At 34.6% G+C, this 12,311-nt stretch overlaps 1 protein-coding gene across 2 annotated transcripts in view; it reads left to right on the forward strand.

Moving 5' to 3' along the window:
• Positions 1 to 12,311, forward strand: part of slc8a1a (solute carrier family 8 member 1a) — a 65,271-nt gene that overhangs the window by 9,886 nt on the left and 43,074 nt on the right. The gene's annotated exons all lie outside the window — the stretch shown is intronic.

Below are 12,311 nucleotides of genomic sequence, written 5' to 3' on the forward strand. Positions count from 1 at the left end.
CAGTTAAACTTCCCGCTGTTCTTCAGAAAAATCCTTCAGGTCCCACAGATTCTTTGGTTTTCCAGCATTTTTGTGTTTTTGAACCCTTTCGAACAATGACTGCATGATTTTGAGATCCATCTTTTCACACTGAGGAAAACTTAGGGACTCATGCAACTATTACAGAAGGTTTAAACTCTCACTGTTGCTTCAGAAGAAAGAAAACGATGCATTAAGAGCTTTAAACTTGAATTTGAAGGTAAAATATAACTTTTTTTGTTTTTGAGGAACATGTCTACATCTTCTGTAGATCTTCTCAGAAGCTACATCTTCTGTAGCTTCTGAGGGGGAGATCTAAATGAAAAAAATATTATATTTATGCAAAGTAAGAAAAATGTACACATCCTCATTCCATTCAAAAGTTATCACCACTGGCTCTTAATGCATTGTGTTTCCTTCTGGAGCATCAGTGAGTGTTTGAGCCTTTTGTAATAGTTGCATATGAGTCCAGGCAACAACACAGTATTAAGAATCAAGTGTATGTAAACTTTTGAACAGGGTCGTTTTTAAAATATAACTATTATTTTATCTTGTGGATTATATGTAAACATCTTTTATGTGAAATATCTTATTCAGGTCAGTACTAAATAAAAAATAACATGCGTTTTGTATGATCCCTCTTTTTTTGGTAAAATAACATTTAGCAGATTCTGCAAGGTGTATGTAAACTTTTGACTTCAACTGTATCTAGATGGCTGATGATAATTTTTTGCTGCCTTGGAGTTTCCTGTTTATTTGTAAACTGTCAAATGTATCATCATTACAAATTTCTATTGTAAAGAAAACTTCAAATGTTAAAATAACAATAATTATATATTTTAATAATTTAAAATAAATTAGAAAGAATTTGTATGTAATGCAAATATAAAAATGTTCATTTAAATTCATACTAATTAATTTATACTTTCTTTTGTGGTGAGGCTAGTGAAAATGCGGGCAACTAAAATGTGGCCTACTAAAGGTGTAATCAAAAACGATAAATTCCTCAAAATCTCCAAGCCATCCAATTGATTTGATCTCTTCAATCTTTATTCTTTATTTCCCATAAAATGTTTTCCCCTTAACGTGAAGGTTTTTTTCTGACTCATATTCCTTTGCAGCTTTCCTGTTGCTTACTTTTCACTCCATTTCCATTTCCCCGCTAACTTTGCTTACTCTTAAGTTTCCATTTTGCACAGTTTATTTCAGAATCTCATATTAATTAATTGTTTTTATATACCAGGTACTCCTAGATTTCCCAGAACTCTATAAATCATGGCTTTTACCAGGCATTTTTGTAATTAAAGAGATATGACAAAAATAAAATTCTGTCATTAATTACTCACCATAATATCGTTCCAAACCCATGAGACCTTCTTTCATCTTCGGAACACAAATTAAGATATTTTGACGAAATCCAAGAGCTTTCTGACCCTCAGTATAAAGCAAGGGTCCTACCATGTTCAAGGCCCAGAAAGTTACCAAGAACATTGACAAAATAGATGTGACATCAAGAATACAAGAATACTTTTGTGTGAAAAAACTAAAATAATGACTTTATTCAACACAGCGCCTTGTTTAGGAGCAGAGGAAAGCATGTTCATGCGTTGTGGTGCTTTCAATAATGGTGGCAACCAAGTTGTTATTTATTTAGTTATTTTTGGCACACAAAAAGTATTCTGGTAGCTTCATAAAATTATGAACCACTGATGTCACATGGACAATTTTGTCAATGTTCTGGGCCTTGATCATGGTAGGAACCTTGCTGTCTATGGAGGGTCAGAAAGCTCTCGGATTTCATCAAAAATAAATATGAAGGAAGGTCTTATGGGTTTGGAACGACATGAGGGTGAGTTATTAATGACCGAATTTTCATTTTAGGGTGAACTATCCCTTTAAGGAAGTGAAGTGATAAGTTTGAAGTGAAATTTGAGCCTGATGTACCTAAAGTGGCAAAAGTAGTTCGCTGGATCAAAAGAGCGTACTTTTATTGCTTGAGGTGATTAAGTTCCTCAAATAACAGACTTTTGACACACAATAAAGGCTTTGATAAATGTGGTCCTTGAAGTCTGAACTGAATGAAAAAGCATCTGGTTTGGAGTGAATGAGCTAAGTAGAAGCTTTCCACAAGTCGGATCTGCTTAATCTGTGTAGAGACATGCCACAGAGTGTCTCGGACATCCAGAACTGCTCATTTGGGTGACTAATTACATTTCCATAAGCGTTGCAATGCTCGGATTGAGCTCGAGCTCCGTTAGGGCTTCTGGCAGGGAACAGGCTCTCCTCACCCATTTTCTTCTTTTGGCACTCCGCCTCATATCATTTATTGGTATGATCACATACTTGACAAGGTGGCCTGAACCCCAGATATTTTCCATGACAGGGAGGATATAATGATAACAGATTTACACAGTCGAAGATAAACAGCTCAGAATTTGCTCCAAGATCTTGAAATGGAAAAGCTCCCTTGCTTGTGCTTATTTTAGGCTGATTAATGGGAAGACATGCACAAATGTAAATAGAGGTAAACGCATTGCTTTGAAGTAAGCAACCTACACTACGCTGATCTGGCTATGCCTACAGATGAAGTTCCATATATGGACAGGTCTCCACTCTGGACCCTGGATCTTATTTGGAGACAGCTGGGTGTTTTTATATGGTGCTACTTCAAATCACTGTCCTTTACTTATAAATTACATTGAGCCAACCAATTAGACTCCTTTGCAAAATGAAAGTCTAGTGAGAAAACATGATGTTGATGTATTAGCATTGAGTGTTTCATCCTCATGGGGGGCTGTCAAAGACACGAGCAAACCGTCTGTCCCTCATAGGGTTTTGTCATGCTGAGTAATGAATATAATGTTTGTAATTAGCAAGTTTCAAATGTTAATCTTGCTACACTTTAGGGCTGAGTCCATATTTATTAGCACAGTGAGATTCTTGGACATTTTCCTGAATACGGAGAATAACGAGATAGAATTAGTGTGTTGCCGAAGATCTCGTTAAGGAGAAAGAATGAAATTTTGACATGGGGAAGAAAGAGGGGGGAACTGACAAAGAACACAGAAATAGTATGTTAGGCATGTTTATCTTGGCTTACGTAAGACTGGATTTTGCATAAACATTGTAGATGGAGGGAACAAAGTCTCAAGGGAGGTGGGAATTTCCATCAGTAGTACTTGGAAAATTCTGTATAGGATTTACAGTTGAGGTCAAAAGTTTACATACACCTTGCAGAATCTGCAAAATGTCAATTATTTTAGCAAAATAAGGGGGGTCATACACAATGCATGTTATTTTTTATTTAGTACTGACCTGAAGATATTTCACATTAAAAAAGACATTTACATATAGTCCACAAGAGAAATAATAGTTAGAAATGAATAAAAATGATCCCATTCAAAAATTCTTAATACTGTTTTGTTATCTGAATGATTCACAGCTGTGCTTTTTTTGTTTAGTGATAGTTGTTTATGAGTCTCTAGTTTGTCCTGTCCAGTTAAACTCCCCGCAGTTCTTAAAAAAAATTATTAAAAAGATTTTTTGGTTTTTCAATATTTTTGTGTATTTGAACCATGATGCATTAAGAGCCGGGGATGAAAACTTTTGAATAGACTGAAGATGTGTACATTTTTCTTATTTTCCCCAGATATCTTTTTTTTTTCATTTAGTTCTGTCCTTCAGAAGCTACAGAAGGAGCTTACATGTTTCCCAGAAGACAAAATAAGTTAAATTTACCCCGATCTTCGAATGTCAAAAGTTTTCACCCCCTGAGTTTTAATGCATTGTGTTTCCTTCTGAAACATTTGAACCTTCTGTAATAGTTGCATATGAGTCCCTCAGTTGTCCTCAGAGTGAATATAATTACAACAGTCATTGTTGGGAAGAGTTCAAATATGCAAAAATGCAACTATCATTGAAAAAACACAGCTTTGGATCATTCAGGTAAGAACACATTATTAAGTATAAGTGTATGTAAACTTTTGAACAGGGTCATTTTTATAAATTCCACTATTATTTTCTCTTGTGGGCTATAGGTTAACTTATTTTATGTAAAATATGTTATTCAGGTCAGAACCAAATAAAAAAATTACATACATTCTCCCTCATATTTTGGTCAAATAATTAACATTTTGCAGATTCTACAAGGTGTATATAAACTTTTGATCCCAACTGTACATATGTAGTGTTTTCTGACTATTTTGAAGGACCACTCAAATATTTGGCTTTATTCACAGGCAGTCTTTTATTGGTCTGTTCTGTTTTTCCTCAGTCTGCTTTCTTTCATGTCTTGAGTGTGTTTACAGAGCTCAGGGCTGTCACAAAGACAGGTATGATATCTCAAGACTATTTTTGTGATATCTGTCAGGTAGTAAGGATATTTTAAGTGTGGCCTTTTTTAAAAATGCTTACAGCATTTTTAGTCTAATTAACCTAACAGTTGAAGGCTTGGTTAGGGTCTTCAGTAAGACACTGCGACGTGACCTTTGTTATTAGGACACACAATGTCCACGTGCCCTCGTGCACAGAGTTCTTGCCTCTCCCCACGGCTGATTAGATGACTAGCTCAGTGGTCATGTGTATTCATGTTATTCATGTTAATACTGTCACAGTCTGGCTGGGTTGAGGAGTGGAGATGGAGGAGGTGAACCGGATTGAATGAAATGTAAACAGTTTATTAAATAAAATACTGAAATACAAACAAATAAACAAAAACCAGGAGCATCAAATGAGAACATGTAACATTAACGACGGACAAGGGGTAGTGAGCAGACACAGACTTAAATACTCTGAAGACAGGGCGTGGTTACAAACAAGCTAACAAGGCTAACGAGGGGGAAATACAAATATGGGCAAGACAAAACCAAAAGGGGGAGAACAAGGATTAAACCATATTAAACTAGAAACATAGGGGGGAAAAACACTGGGTAAACAGAACAAGACAGGACAAAATACTGACAAATACATTTTTCTTTTCTTTTCTCTCTTTTTTTAAGCTTTCTGGCTTTTTTGCTTTTTACCAGACACATTGCCTTTTTTCTTATGATTTTTTTTTTACTACAGATTTAGTTAGGATTGGGTCTTTCTTTCTTTCTTTCTTTCTTTCTTTCTTTCTTTCTTTCTTTCTTTCTTTCTTTCTTTCTTTCTTTCCTACTTTCTTTCTTTCTTTCTTTCTTTCTTTTTTAGCTTTTTGGATTTTTACCAGACACATTGCCTCTTTTTCTTATGATTTAAATTTTTACAGACTTTTTTATTACAGTTAGTATTACATTTATTACAGTTATTACATTAAATTAGGATTGTGTTTGGGTAAGTTTTAGAACAAATAAATTACATTTTGATGACTATATACAGTTTTATTTTATTTTATTTTTAAATTAATCATGCTGACTAGATACAATGAATGCTCCTCTGATGAAGTCACTCTGCTTCAACAGAGTACTAAAATATATTTTAAAATACTTTTTTTACTACATGATTCATCTTAGTACTTTTTCCTTTTCTTTTTTATTTAAATTTACATTTTTTTTTCCCCAGACATTGCCTATTTTCCAACAATAGCATATTATGTGTTTCAGTACATCCGTTTGGTCAAAAAAAAAAAAACATTCATGTTGTCCCGATGCGAATGGATTGGATAAACACTCGATCTACAAATTAAATTGATTGCATGTCATGTGCAATTGTGTTGCATTAGCTAATTTTAGCTAACTAAATTAACAAGCGGCAAAAATCCTGTTTTTGAGACTTGTTTTCTCTCTTTTTATTGGTCAAGAACTATGTCCTGATTCTGCAGAAGAAGGAAAGATGCTCCCGGGTTTATCGTTATGTTTTTGGAGCGTGTTTTTTCCCCCTAGTCGAGGAGGAGAGGGCCTTCTGTCGCCACAGTCCTCTGCCAGCTCATAGCTGCCCAGACAAACAGGCTGTCAGTTGATTTCATGTGACTCGTTGCACAAGGCAAAGATAGAGTCAGCAGCAGTGCACCATTAAATCACTGCTCCCATCTCTGCTGGGAATATTAATCATGTTAGGTAGCCCCTCTTGGCCAGTTATTATCTCATGATCATCTATGACTAATCTAAATTATTTCCAGAGGTTTCTGCGCCTGCTGAATGATCACGGCTTAGTGTTGTAGTGTTTTCCAAATTTGTATTAAGAAATCAGGCTTTTTTCTGAAAGCCTTCATGGTAGTTGTACAATGAAGCCTGTGTGGCCCAAAGGGAAAGTAGAGGTCTGGTTATGTAGCTTTACATAACGTGATTATGCATGGCATTAATGCATTAATTGTTTACGACACCATACTGGCACGAATGTTCTTCCTCTTAAGGGGGGGTCATGAAAATTTGATTAAATATGGAAAATGTGCTCTTTTTTTTTTTTTTGGTGACATGAATCAGCAGTTAACTCCCAGAGAGCCAGCATAACCCTCGGTGTCCCTTAAAGGCGAGTTTGTTCTTAAAGAATCTTGGTGAATCTCTTTGCATTACTTCTGCCTGTTTAGTTTAGTTTATTCATTCATGATGAAAACTGCACACATTGAGTGATGGAGATTGTTTAGAGGACAGAGGAAGTACTGTGTGTGCAAAGGATCACTGTAGCACTCAAAATTAGTTTTTTTTTTTTTTAACTACAAGACATTCAGCACACAAGCTGTGTTTCTTTAGTGTTTGGCAGGGTTTGGTCTATGCTAAAAAAATTGGTATCCAGCAGAGCTGGGTGATTTACCTTAAATTTTTTACATTTTGACAATATGCAGTGCCTTGCGAAATTATTCATACCCCTTCATTATTTTCACATTTTGTTATTTTTCTGCCGTATGTTAAACTACTTTAAATTACTTTTTTCCCCACATCAATCTACACTCCCTACTCCATAATTGTGCAAATTTGTGCAAATTTATTAAAAATAAAAAACTGAAAAGATCCCGCATTCATACCCTTTTCTGGGACACTCGAAATTTAGTTTAAGACCATTCATATTGCTTCTAGAGGTTACTACACTTCAAGTGGAGTTAAACTGTGGCAAATTCATTTGAATGAGTATAATTTAGAAAGGCACACACCTCTCAGAAAAGGTCTAACAGCTGAAAATAAGAAAAGGTCTAACAGTTGAAAATGCATATCAGAGCAAAAACCAAGTCCTGAGGTCAAGATAACTGCCTGTAGAGCTCAGTGACAGACTTGCGTTAAGGCGATGATCTAGGGAAGAGTTCAGAAAAAAATCTGCTGCATTGAAGGTTCACAGAAGCATGTAGCCTCCCATTGGAAGACGGATGGAAGACGATTGGAACAACTAGGACTCTAGAAAATGTCTGCCAGCCCCCATCCAAGCTGACAGAGCTTGAGAGGTGAAAAGGTGAGGCAAAGAATGGCAGATAATTGCCAAATGCAGATGTGCAAAGCTTGTCACATCATACCCAAAAAGACTTGAGGCTGTAGGTGCTTCAACTATTCAATTCAATTCAATTCAAGTTTATTTGTATAGCGCTTTTCACAATACGAATCGTTGCAAAGCGCTGTACAAAAGTTTAGGCTACTACAATATATTTAGTAATTTTAGTATTTAGTGGTGAATACTGTATGTCAAGTCGATGTACATATGATATAAATGTTAAAATCAGTAACTGTGTAATCAAACAGATGATGAACACTAATTGCAATGATTATGTGCTGTGATCAAACTTGTAAGAAAATTGTGTAGTGCTGTATGTTGTTTCAAGGCTGGCATCATCTGCGGTCCTCTGAGGGGTCGGCATCATCTCTTCTTCTGAATCCAGACTGAATCTTGTGTAAATCCTAGTTACCACGGGATGGAAATCCCGTGGCAGAAACAGAGAAACAAATAGAGAAATAATTAGCGTAGCTGCTGTTCCAACTTCCAACCAAACAAAAATGATGTGTTTAGCCCAAGCTGAAGAATATTAATGTGCATTTGATCAGATGTAACTGAAGTACAACGTTATGAGATACATTATGTGAATGCTTGGCTAAAGAGATGAGTCTTTAATCTAGATTTAAACATAGAGAGTGTGTCTGAACCCCGAACGTTATCAGGAAGGCTATTCCAGAGTTTGGGACCCAAATGAGAAAAGGCTCTCCCTCCTTTAGTGGACTTTGCTATCCTAGGTACTACTAAAAGTCCAGAGTTTTGAGACCTTAGGGAGCGTGAGGGATTGTAGCGTAGTAGGAGACTAGTTAGGTATGCAGGAGCTAAACAATTAAGGGCCTTATAGGTGAGAAGTAATATTTTGTAAGTGATACGGAACCTAATAGGTAGCCAGTGTAGAGACTGTAAAATTGGGGTAATATGATCATATTTTCTTGATCTGGTAAGGACTCTAGCAGCTGCATTTTGGACTACCTGTAGCTCATTTATTGAAGAAGCAGGACAACCGCCTAGTAGTGCATTACAATAGTCCAGTCTAGACGTCATAAATGCATGAACTAACTTTTCTGCATCAGAAACAGGTAACATGTTCCGTAGCTTGGCAATGTTTCTAAGATGGAAGAATGCTGTTTTAGTAACATAGGAAATATGATTTTCAAAAGACAGGTTGCTGTCTAATATAACACCTAGATTTTTGACTGTAGAGGAAACAACAGTACATCCGTCTAGTTGCAAGTTGTAGTTTAAGAGATTCTGTGTACTCTTTTTTGGTCCAATAAGTAATATTTCAGTCTTATCTGAATTTAACAGTAGAAAATTATTGGTCATCCAGTCTTTCACATTTTTAACACACTCTGTTAACTTTGCTAAGTTAGAAGTTTCATCTGGTCTTGTTGAAATATATAGTTGAGTGTCATCAGCATAACAATGGAAACTGATCCCATATTTCCTAATAATATTACCAAGGGGTAACATGTAAATTGAAAATAGTAGAGGACCTAGGACAGATCCTTGTGGCACTCCATACTTTACTGGTGTTAGCTGCGATGACTCCCCATTTAAATACACAAAGTGATAGCGATCGGACAGGTATGATCTGAACCATCTTAATGCCTGCCCTTGAATACCTGTATAGTTTTGTAATCGATCTATGAGTATTTCATGATCTATAGTGTCGAACGCAGCACTAACTATGTACTGAGTGTTTTATTTTTAATAAATTTGTAAAATTTGCAAATCTGCTTTTTGCTTTGTCATTAGTATGGTGTATGGTGTGTAAATTGATGTGGGGAAAAACTAATTTAAAGCAGTTTAACATAATGCTGCAACAAAACAAAATGTGAAAAAATGAAGGGGTATGAATACTTTTGCAAGGCACTGTATATATCTCAATATTTTTGCATTTGCTCTAGAATAATAAAAAATGTATTATCTAACTACAAATAATACAACTACTAACTTACAATTGAAAAAAAACTTCAGAAATTCAAGATTTAAACTTGCAATTCTTAGAAAAAAGTCAGAATTGTAAGATATAAACTCTGACTTTTCTCAGAATTTTCACATTTCACAATCTTGCAATTCTGACTTTATTTCTTGCAATTGTGAGTTGATATCCTGCTATTCTGACTTTATAACTTGCAATTTTGAGTTTATATCATGCAATTCTGAGAAAACAGTAAGTTTTGAACGTTTTAATCTTGCAATTCTGACTTTATTTCTCACAATTGCGAGTTTATATCATGCAATTTTGAGAAAAAGGTCAGAACTGCGAGTTTATATCTTGCAATTCAGACTTTATAACTTGCAGTTATGAATTTATATGTCAGAATTGCACATTTGTATCTCTCAATTGCGAGAAATAAGTGTGAGATAAAACAAATAGCAATTACCTTTTATATTTTTTTATTCAGTGGTATAGACAGGCTTCCACAGGTTTTACTTTTTGCACCCATTTTTGAGAAAAAAAGTCATATTATTTTCTTGCGTTTCTGACTTTTATTTCTTGCAATTGTGAGTTTACATCCCACTATTCTGATTTTATAACTCTCAATTGTAAGTTTATATCATGCAATTCTGAAAAAAGAAAAAAGTCAGATTTGCAAGTTTTTGTTTCACAATTCTGACTTTATTTCTCACAATTGTGAATTTTTATCTCACAATTTTGAGAAAAAAGTCAGATTTGCAAGTTTTTATCTCAGAATTCTGACTTTATTTCTAGCAATTATGACTTTATACACAGCTATTCTGCATTTATAACTCGCAAATGTAAGTTTATATTACGCAATTTTGATAAAAAAGTCATATTTGTGAATTTATTTCTCGCAATTCTGACTTTATTTCTTGCAATTGTGAATTTTTATCTCACAATTTTGAGAAAAAAAGTCAGATTTGCAAGTTTTTATCTCAGAATTCTGACTATTTCTAGCAATTATGACTTTATACCCATCTATTCTGCATTTATAACTCACAAATGTAAGTTTATATTACGCAATTTTGATAAAAAAAAGTCATATTTGTGAATTTATTTCTCGCAATTCTGACTTTATTTCTTGCAATTGTGAATTTTTATCTCACAATTTTGAGGAAAAAGTCATATTTGCAAGTTTTTATCTCAGAATTCTGACTTTATTTCTAGCAATTGTGACTTTATACCCAGCTATTCTGCATTTATAACTCACAAATGTAAGTTTATATTATGCAATTTTGAGAAAAAAGTCAGATTTGCACATTTTTATCTCACAATTCTGACTTTATTTTTAGCAATTGCCAGTTTATATCCCGCTATTCTGATTTTATAACTCGCAAATGTAAGTTTATATTACGCAATTTTGATAAAAAAGTCATATTTGTGAATTTATTTCTCGCAATTCTGACTTTATTTCTTGCAATTGTGAATTTTTATCTCACAATTTTGAGAAAAAAAGTCAGATTTGCAAGTTTTTATCTCAGAATTCTGACTTTATTTCTAGCAATTATGACTTTATACCCAGCTATTCTGCATTTATAACTCACAAATGTAAGTTTATATTACGCAATTTTGATAAAAAAAGTCATATTTGTGAATTTATTTCTCGCAATTCTGACTTTATTTCTTGCAATTGTGAATTTTTATCTCACAATTTTGAGGAAAAAGTCATATTTGCAAGTTTTTATCTCAGAATTCTGACTTTATTTCTAGCAATTGTGACTTTATACCCAGCTATTCTGCATTTATAACTCACAAATGTAAGTTTATATTACGCAATTTTGAGAAAAAAGTCAGATTTGCACATTTTTATCTCACAATTCTGACTTTATTTTTAGCAGTTGCCAGTTTATATCCCGCTATTCTGATTTTATAACTCGCATATGTGAGTTAATATCATGCAATTCTAAAAAAGTAATGATTTTTTTCTCAAAATTGCATAATATAAACTCACAATTGTAAGACAAAAAGTCAGAATTGTGAGATTGTGAGATTACCTTTTTAATTTTTTAATTAGTGGCAGAAATAGTGCTTCCATAGCAATCTGACAGCTTCATTAGACCAATAAATTTATTCTATTTTAGCTTATTTTTTATTTATTTACTTAGATATACACTAAGCATATAAAACTCGGAAATGACAGAAGGAGGATAGCAGCCAGGCCAATATATATATATCACTTTATCACTATTCCCCTTCTCGTAAGATAACAGATATAATGCCTAAAATTAGAGCTGTGGAAAATCTCTGCAGAATTTCTCACTCAGGAGAATGTAAACAGTTATTGGCCCACATTCCCCCATTCAGCTATGTTGTTGTCGGCCCAGAAAAAGTTTTGGGACTGAAAATGATTTTCCTGACAGGTTACGGTTCAATTATTCTAAGTCAAACCAGCTTTCAACAAGAAAAATGACTGGAAGAAGTTCCACACATACTTTCAACCTGCTCTCCCTCTCTCTTTCTTCAGTCTCGCTTTCCTCTTACTGTAAGGTTCTCCTCTTTTTGCCCCATGCTTATTTTGAACACTTGCATAAACTCCATGATGTATTTTCCATGACTTCAGCCTAACGGCAACACGAGGGCAGGCAGGAAGATGGGAAATATCCTCCTACAAACCATGGAAAAATGGATCACAATGACAGACAGCGATGTTTTCTCGCATGTTTTACTGTAGAGAGGAGAAACTGTCTAAAATTAAACATGTGGAAGGAGTAACCTTTATTGCCTTGCGAGCAGAGGCCAAGATGTGCTCTCTGGCTCTGAGATATGTCCTAGAAGCTTCACACAGCAATTCAAATCACACCCACATAGTGTCGGGGAGTAACTTACTAAAAGTAGCGATGCTAATGTAGCGAACTACGTTTTCATTAGCGTGACAGTAGCTCAGCTGTTTTCAAATCACTGTAGCTTTGCCAGTAACAACCACCTCCTTCCAGTG

The sequence above is a fragment of the Garra rufa genome, chromosome 20 (genome assembly GCF_049309525.1).
Source record: "Garra rufa chromosome 20, GarRuf1.0, whole genome shotgun sequence".
NCBI classification, from domain to species: Eukaryota; Metazoa; Chordata; class Actinopteri; order Cypriniformes; family Cyprinidae; genus Garra; species Garra rufa.